This window comes from Echinops telfairi, unplaced genomic scaffold (genome assembly GCF_000313985.2).
Source record: "Echinops telfairi isolate 266 unplaced genomic scaffold, ASM31398v2 ScPeMD7_46;HRSCAF=168, whole genome shotgun sequence".
Taxonomy (NCBI): domain Eukaryota; kingdom Metazoa; phylum Chordata; class Mammalia; order Afrosoricida; family Tenrecidae; genus Echinops; species Echinops telfairi.
Window position 1 is genome coordinate 529,015 of NW_022103944.1, and position 8,621 is coordinate 537,635.

Sequence of the window (8,621 nt, forward strand, 5' to 3'; positions counted from 1 at the left end):
TTTTTTTTTTTTTTGGTTTTCCATATCAAGTATGTATTTGCACAAGATGTCAATTACGCAACACCGATGCATTTCAGCTCATTACTTCCAAACACATTTAACACAAAATAAGAATTTATAATCCATAATTATTTAATAACTAGATGTTACAAATTTGTTTAAGCATTTACTACAATGAAATTTCAAAATTAACAAATAAAATATTAAATTGACTTAAGGCCCAGGATTCCACAGGTGTTAATGCAGACAGATTTTTTGCTACAGACAAAATGAAGGGGGGGGGGGGAAATCTACATTAAAATACCAGTATGGCTGTTCATAAATCTCTGGTTAATGGGAGATTATTTTTGTAAAACTCAAAGGGCCTTAAAATGTAAATTCTGTATTTTTATGCACGTAAAAGTTTGCCTAGACGAAAAATGCATCTAGCACAGCAATGCTTTCCCCCGTAGCTCAGGTTCCTTTTGTGTCAGTCGAATTTGGGAACAGTAGCTGATTGAATAATAATGCCAACATGTTTATGCCGATCCCTTTCCATTTTCCTACATATATTTGCTCCCCCATCGCTCCAAGGAGCTGAGGGATGTGATAGAGAGATATTTCTTTTTTAGTTTCTTCATGAATAATGTAGCATGCTCCCTGAGAGCCTACTATCCTCCGAGTTCTTTCTACCTCGAGCGAGATGGAAACAATGCCTCACCGTCCATGACCAAGCAGAACTGGTTGTGAATTACTGGGAGCTTCCACATCATCTCTCAAGATTTGCATCGACACTCATTTCCTAGATAACTGAACAGAATCTCACCAGAGGAATGTTGAAATCCATAAACTGCTCAGACCTATGCTCTGATTTATTAAATTGCTTTACTACTGAAGACAATGTTACATATTTTGTTGATGGCCTCCCCGAACAGCCCAGCGCTCTGCAGTCCTGCCAGTTCATTTGGGATCTTAAGGACCCTGTGTTCCAGTGTCCCTTCACTGGTGGCCTTTGTTACTCTCCTCCAAACAGAAACCTGGTCATTGAGGCTTCCCACCTAGGGACCAGTTGTGACAGTTACATAGTCTGTTGTCAACTTGAGACTATTAAGAGTGTAGGGGTGGGAACTCCAAAAGGTGAGGCTCACCAAGCCATTTATCCCTCCGCCCTTCAATTAATCCCACAAGTGTTTATCGGATCTCTTGCTTTGTGATGGTCACTCCAGGGTGCAGCTGCCTTAGCAGTTCCCTGCTTCAGCTTGCAAGATTGAATTCCTACAAGACATCCCCAAGGAGAAGCCACATGGACCTATCCCGATGCAGCCCTGGGTGCTGGAGCAGCCGTGTGGAGACCCCTGCTAGTGCTGAGATGCTTATTCGTTCACTGACTCAGCTTTCCTCCTGCAGTCGGCATCATTGCCTCTGTTTGTAAGATGGAGGAGGACTTTCTGAATATGGGTTAATGGATTAATGTTGGACTTATGGGCTTGGGCAGCACTGGGTTGGGATGTTTTCTTGATGCGCACTTAGCCTTTATATAAAAATCTCTCTTATACATGAGTTTCTGTGGATTTGTTTCTCCAAATTACCCAGACTAATACATTCTGAATGTACAATTACTCTTTGATGTAAATTTCTTTTACACACATATGAGTGTCTATGAATTTGTTTCTCTAGTCAACCCAGACTAACACACCAATCTTTACTACTTTCTTCAACGGTGGTTCTTTATTAATAAGTGTATGAAATCCAATCTGCACCCCCAGTTAGCGTTTCCTTTAGCTTTGCTATGAATTTCAGATGTTCTTACCAACAATATCCTCTTTCGGAAGGATTCTTGTTTAAATGTGGTACTACAAACGATCAAGAATTGAAGGATGGTATTGTTATTTAGGCTTCCGTTAGCAGGCCACTTTTCCTGATCTCCCAGGGGACACGCAGGCCACCCTTGGTTGCGGAAGAACAGCAGCTTCTTCTTGTGAGGGTGGTCAAAGCTGAGACTTCCAATTCCTCAGCAGTTGTCTTAGTGGGGGACTGGGGGAAATGCAATGCTCTTGACCCATGGTTCCTAGTTAAACAAGCAAAGGAGGGAAGGTGAAGGGAGGAGGATGGGGAGGAAGGGAAAACCAAAGGAGGGAGGGGCAGGGCATCTCTCGCCACTACCCTCAGACGATTCAGTGGTCACTTGCATCACTGTGGGGACATAGTAGGGTTGGTACAGCTGTCCCTGCTGTCCCTCGCCTCCTAAGACCCCAAATCCCACCTCCAGGAACTATGGCCAAGGATGAGTCTGCTGGGACGGGGGTGTATGTATTCCCCCACTAGGTGCATCTCTATAAGACATGGCGTGCTCTAACTGGTAAGAGGATTCAGACCTTAGGTTTCAAAAAAAGAAAAAGAGGCTGTGGAACTCACGGGAGGGAGTCCTGACTGGTGAAGGTAGCCAAGCATCAATGTGAAATTAAAACATTTATCAAAATCAAGGTAAGAGGGCTTGGTCTGCAATCAGTGGTCTATGGGCAAACGCAAAGATGACAGGGGCCTTGCAGGCAAATCGGACAGGATAGTGAGGCTTCACCCATCTCTTGGAGAGAAAACGAAAGGGCCGCAAAGAGCAACAACAAGGAGAAAAGGCCAAAGTCCCACACAGCCCTGAGCAAACGTTCAGAGGAAGTGGTCCCTGTTGGATTTCTCAGTCACAGTGGGCAGGTTTCCATGGGCCACAGGGAGGTTTCCCGAGTTCCAGCAGCACCAGAGACGTTGTTGTCCTCTTCGGATATCCCTGGCCTCCTGCTCACCTCCTGCTCAACTCCATCCAAAGAGGGGGAAGGCCAGCGGCTTCAACGCAACAGTGAGGGATCGCACCGATGCAACGTTTCACTCAGCCAAGCATTTAAGCCTTTACAGTAACTGAAGCTTGCTTTTGCTTATGATATGGGAGTTGAAGAAACTAAATCCCATTTCCCTTGATTCATCGATGAAGCAAAATCTTGTCTCAAGAATAATGAGTTCTCTTAGGCAGTGACAGACTTGGCTTTTATAGGAGCACTTTTCCCCGCCATTTTATATTCATCTTTTAAAAAATTTTTTGGTGGGGGGCGGTCCTCGAGGCGTTTATTGGGCAGACTTGGGGGGTGGGGCGTGCCTAGAAGGTGGTGAAGCGGGGTTTGTGCGGGCGCTGCAGCATGCGGTGGGGCAGCGGGAACTTGATCTTGGAGTCCTGATGGACTTGGAGGCCCAGTCTCTCCCACCTTCGTGATCTGGAGGGCGTGGGCCCGGGGCGCAGCGCTGAGCACCCATGTGGCAGTAGCATTGGTTGAAGGCGCCAGTGGTGGTCAGGTCCCAGTACTCCGGGTACATGTTTTGGGTCCCCCTGCTGAAGTTCCCCCGCACGTAAAGCAGCCAGATGCCAACATAATTCACCCGCAGAGGGGACTTCTGGAACACCTGCCCACAGTACACAATCTCCCCCGGAAGACTTCTTCATCTTCTTCAGCTGTGACACGAAGTACCAGAAACGGGACTTGGTGACGAAGATGCTCATGTGGTAGAGCGCCGGTGTCTGGCACTTGGGGGTGATAGGCAGCACCCCACTCCCGCTTGTACTCGGGAAGCATGCCAGAGGCCTGTGGCGGTCCCTCTGCTCCGCATTTGTGTTCATCTGTTGAATGTATCGCCTTTTCACACGAATTTGCCACTCCATTTTAAATCATTGATAGTCAGTTTTACGTGATAACTTGGCTAGAGTCTAGTTTTCCAGTTTGGCCAAAAACTAGACTGGTAGCTATTCCACAATAGCATCGACTATACTGTTATGTGTGTTATCCATACTGGAATTGAAGGTAATCACTTTCCATAATGTCATCTAATGTGATCAATCAATCTGTTGAAAAGGGAGTCTCTATACAGCGTGTTCAGCCTTCAGACTCTAAACAGATGGGGGGGAAATGCCAAAAAACTCACTCTCGGTCACCACTCTGCACCTCTTTCCAGGCTGTGGACTGCAAGCCTGCGGAAGTCTCCCACCTGCCACCTGACTTGTGGACTTTGTCCCTGCCAGTAGGGTTGCTGTGAGTCGGCATAGACTCAAGGGCAGTGAGTTTGTTTTTGTTTCACTCCCCACAATCCTGTGAGCCAATCGCTCTACCTCTTACTCTCACTCTCCGTGTGTCATGTTGACCTGCTAACCTGAAGGTCAGAAGTTCAAAATCACCAGCTGCCCTGTAGGAAAAAAAGTCGATGCTTGCTACTCCTTATGAAAAGTGACAGTCCTGGAAACCCATAGTGGGGAGTTCTAGCTTGTCCGATGGGGCCAGTATTAGTTAGCATCGACTTGGTGGCAGTGAGAGAGATACATGGATTGATGAAACTTGCCCCAGTCACAGTTTTCTAGAGAACTGAAACAGTGAGCCATAGAAGAGGGTAATTCAAAAGTATTGTTACAAAATCATAGACATTTTGATTAAGAACCAATAAAAGTCATAATGTGGAGCTCTTGTTTCCCAACATCTCTTCTCTCTAGGTCAATACACGTCTGGAGGCAGGTGTCGCATTCTCTCTAACTACGGTCTGTGGACCATGCGTGTTGGGGGCTTCATCCAGGTGCGCTGGCTGCCTCTGTGTACTCTGTTGATGAAGCCTTCTGGTAAACCTGCCGCTGCTGTTCAGTGACATCGAGTTGGTGGTGACTCGGAGGGTCGCCATGTACAACCGAACGGAACACTGCCAGGCGATGCATCATCTTCACACGTGTTCCTCAGGCTTGAGCCCGTTATTGTGGCCACTGTGTCAGTCCCTCTTGTCCGAGGCCATCCTCCTTTGGCTGTGCCTCAACTTTACCAAGCTCAATACCCTCTGCTAAGGGCTGGTCTCTCCTGTTAGTAGGTGCAAAGTACATTGGATGAAATCTCGCCATCCTTCCCTCTAAGGAGTACGCTGGCTGTACTTCTTCCAAGACAGATTCTTTTGTTCTTTTGGCAGGCCATGGTACTTTCAACATGTTTTGCCAACACCATAGTTCCATTTTTCTGCAGTCTTCCATGTCCATTTTCACACGCATGCATATGAAGCAATAGACAATGTCATGGCTCCCCTCCCCCCTTTGGTCTTCCTTATCTTTCTTCCTTCTTCGTTAGTCAATGCCCACTTTCACATGCATATGAGGCGATTGAAAATAGCATGGCTGAGGTGGGGCCCACCTTAGTCCTCAAAGTAAGATCCTTGCTTTTCAACACTTCAAAGAGGTCTTGTGCAGTAGATTTATCCAACGCAACTTGTCTTTTGACCCCCCGACTGCTGCTTTCATGAACGTGAATTGTGGATTCGAGCAGGACAGGATCCTTGACAACGTCAATCCTCTCTCCATCTATTATGATGTTGTCTGTTAGTTGCATGGTGAGGATTTGGGTTTTCCTTACATTGAATTGTAACCCACACTGAAGGCTGCAGTCCTGGATCTTCGTCAGCAAGTGCTTCAGGTCCTCCTCACTTTCAGAGAGCAACGTTGTATTAGCTGCACATATCAAGTTGTTAACAAGCCTTCCTTGAATCCTGATGCCTGATTCTTCTTTTCCTTTTCCATTAATCAGCTTCTCTGAACATTTGCTCAGCATACAGATTGAATAAGAGTGGTGAGGGGATACAAACCCTAATGCACCTCTCTCATAATATGAGTGAATTTGGAAGACATACTCAGCAAAGTTAATCAATCTCACAAAGACAAATACTATTTGAGAACACTATTATAAAAGAAAAATATCAACAAAAATTATTTTCATCCCAAAAGAATTGGACTTCTATGCTTATGAGAAAACCAGGGGGAGGGGGAGGGAAGCAGAGAAAGAAAGGGGCAATAGATAAAAGAAACACACATACCGAGACACATGGGTAGAGATCCACACAGATGTATACACACAAACACACACACAAGCATAGGTCTCCAGACTCATAGCTGGGGTCTTGAGAATGACATAGTAGTAGGTCTGGCCCAAAGAGGCATAAGTTGGGCGGGATGGGGGGAGGGGGGGAGGAATTGTCTCTATAGGCTATTAAATTGGTACTCACACGAGCATCTCCTCATATTGTCATCTCGTATAGTTCCCTCACATACTGATTTGGGCTGGGCTTGTTTCTTGTGATGATCAATAGAATGAGACAGAAGTGACACTGCACAATATTCAGGATGAGTCTCAAGGTACCTGGCAAGATTTTTGTTTTGCTTTCCCCACATACCTCGACCATTCCCTCTCAGAAGCCAAACATTAACTTTAAGGAGCTTGGGCTAGAATGCTGACCAATAAGAGACCATGTCAAACAAGATTTTGTAAGATGTGAGACCATTTTTGAAGTTTCTGCCCCAAATGAGCTTCACATAAGTAACTTGTTGAATGCAATCACATGAGTAACTTCAGCCCTACCAGGAGGTGCAGAAGAACCATCCTTCTGAGCCCAGTTATACATAGACTACTGAAATTTTTTAAAATTGCTTTAGGTTACTATGCTTTATATAATTCAACATTCCATAATAAATCCTCCATAATAAATCCTTGAGAGAGATTGGAATGATCTCTAAAATTGTCAGATCCAGGTAATTCTGGAAAGACTGAATAGCTGAGAGTGACACGTGTCTTCCCAACACTTTTTGAGTGAGTGTGATGCTAAGGGGAGTAGGCGTCTGACAGCCGGAACTAGCCTTTCGAATATCTCAAGGACCCCCATGCATAGAAGGAGCTAGACTTAACCACGGATGCCCAAGAGACAGAAATTGGATCAATGAAAAGAAGCTACAAAGACAAATTCCAACACTGCCCACCAACAGGCACCACCACACAACAGTGAACTACACTAACCGGTCTGTCCAGCCGAGGGTGCAGCCCTCTCTTTCTCATTATTACCCTTACCTTCTGCAACCACACGTTCAGTCAGATAGCCCACTCCCAGCTGGCTCTGGTCTTTACCTGAGGCAGCCTTCTTTGCTCCGCAGGTGTATTTAGGAGAAGCACAGTCAGGTTATCTTCTGCCTCAGGAAGATGGATGGTGGGTTGTCTCTCTCCAGAAGGACCTCTGAAAGATTCTTCTTGTGGATTTCAGAGCCTCAGTGGTCCTTTGGTGTTTGAGGTGGCCATCTCCACTAAGTTGACCCTCCTGTTGACACCACTGTAGGGAACCTTCTACAGGAGTTCGTATCAGTTCAGCGTCTGACAGTTGCTCTGTGGGAGGGGTGTCAGACTCCAAATGAACCTCCAAATAGGGCTGCCTTATTGCTACCAGAGCCCACCCTGGAAACTGTTGGCTGTGAGCACAGTGCCCACTCAAGATACCTGCTTCCTAGCAGTCTTCAGCAGCCACCAAGAAAGCAAGCATACAGATGCAAAGTGTCCCTAAGCAGGTCTGTCCTGCAGGTTTCAGAGATCTGAACTGTGACGTAAACAGAAGGCAGGTAGAGTGCTACTGGAGCAGACTCCCCTGCCAAGGACACCTATAGCCGTTTGCAGCAGCCTGGCAATCACCCGTTTCCAGGTGGGGGAGAGACGATCACACTCCAGTCCGATCCCGCTGGAGGCCTGCCTTGGTGCTACCAGAGTCCCCTTGGTAGCTTGTGGACTAGAAAATGCAACCTGTGTGATATGGGAATGTTATACCAAGAAAACTACAAAATAAAGGAAGGAAGAAGTCACACTTGACCGATGGTTACCATGGGTGAAGGAGGAAGGGTTTTGCTTAGAGGGCATTGAGTGTCTGTTAATGGTGATGGAATAATTTAGAAAAGGATATGAATAATGTCTACATGGCATGAAGCACATGATTAATGGTACTGAGTTATACATGTAGAAGTTGTTGAATGGGAGAATGTTGTGTTGTATATATTTTTGTCACAATTAAAAATGTAAATTATATGAATAACAACGAGTACGAGGAAGGACCTATTCTAGCATTGATTGTGGTGATGACTGTACAACTTCTTGCTATGATTAAACTGTATGACATGTAGATGAAATTCCAATAAACCTTCTAAAATATAGAAATAAATCAATAATAAGTTCTAAAAGAAAATGCTTCATCACTCAAGAGACCTACTTCTTAGCACACAGCAACCTCTGTCCGGAGTCTTCAGCACCAATGGAAAGTGGGGATAGATTAACCCAAATTGCTCCCAAGGGAAGCTGATCCTGTTGCTTTCAGAGACCTGAGCTACAGGGTCTGCAAGGAAGGAGGTAGAGTATGGACTATAGAGAAGGAGCCCCCATAGCAGGGATCTTCTGAAGCAGCTCACAGCCAGCTTGTAGTTGGCAATGTCTGAGAGGGGAGAGGTTGGCATGCCTGCCTTGTTGCTATCCGAGTCCACCTGGGAGTACGTGGTGTTTCCAAGAAGATTCAGGCCACGCAAGCCTTCTGGACCACAGTTCTCCTCTTTTATACCCGAGTGTCAGAATCCATTCAGTGGGGCTGGGATTGTGTGCACAACCGAACCTGGTATCAAAAAATAAATAAAAAATCTGTTGTCTGGGAAACTATCTTGCCTCAATGAGAAGTCATGAGTCTGAAGAGAAAAAGGCTAAAAGTCTTCCCTAAAGTCTGTGGGCGCCCGCAGGAGCAGCGGCTCTGAGTGGTGCACGTGAACTCAACTCTCTGTTTCGGAAGAA

At 45.8% G+C, this 8,621-nt stretch overlaps 1 pseudogene; it reads right to left on the bottom strand.

Annotated features, from left to right (window-relative positions):
* Positions 1–3,124: 3,124 nt before the first annotated feature.
* On the bottom strand, positions 3,125–3,640 carry LOC101648951 (annotated as a pseudogene).
* Positions 3,641–8,621: the final 4,981 nt, after the last annotated feature.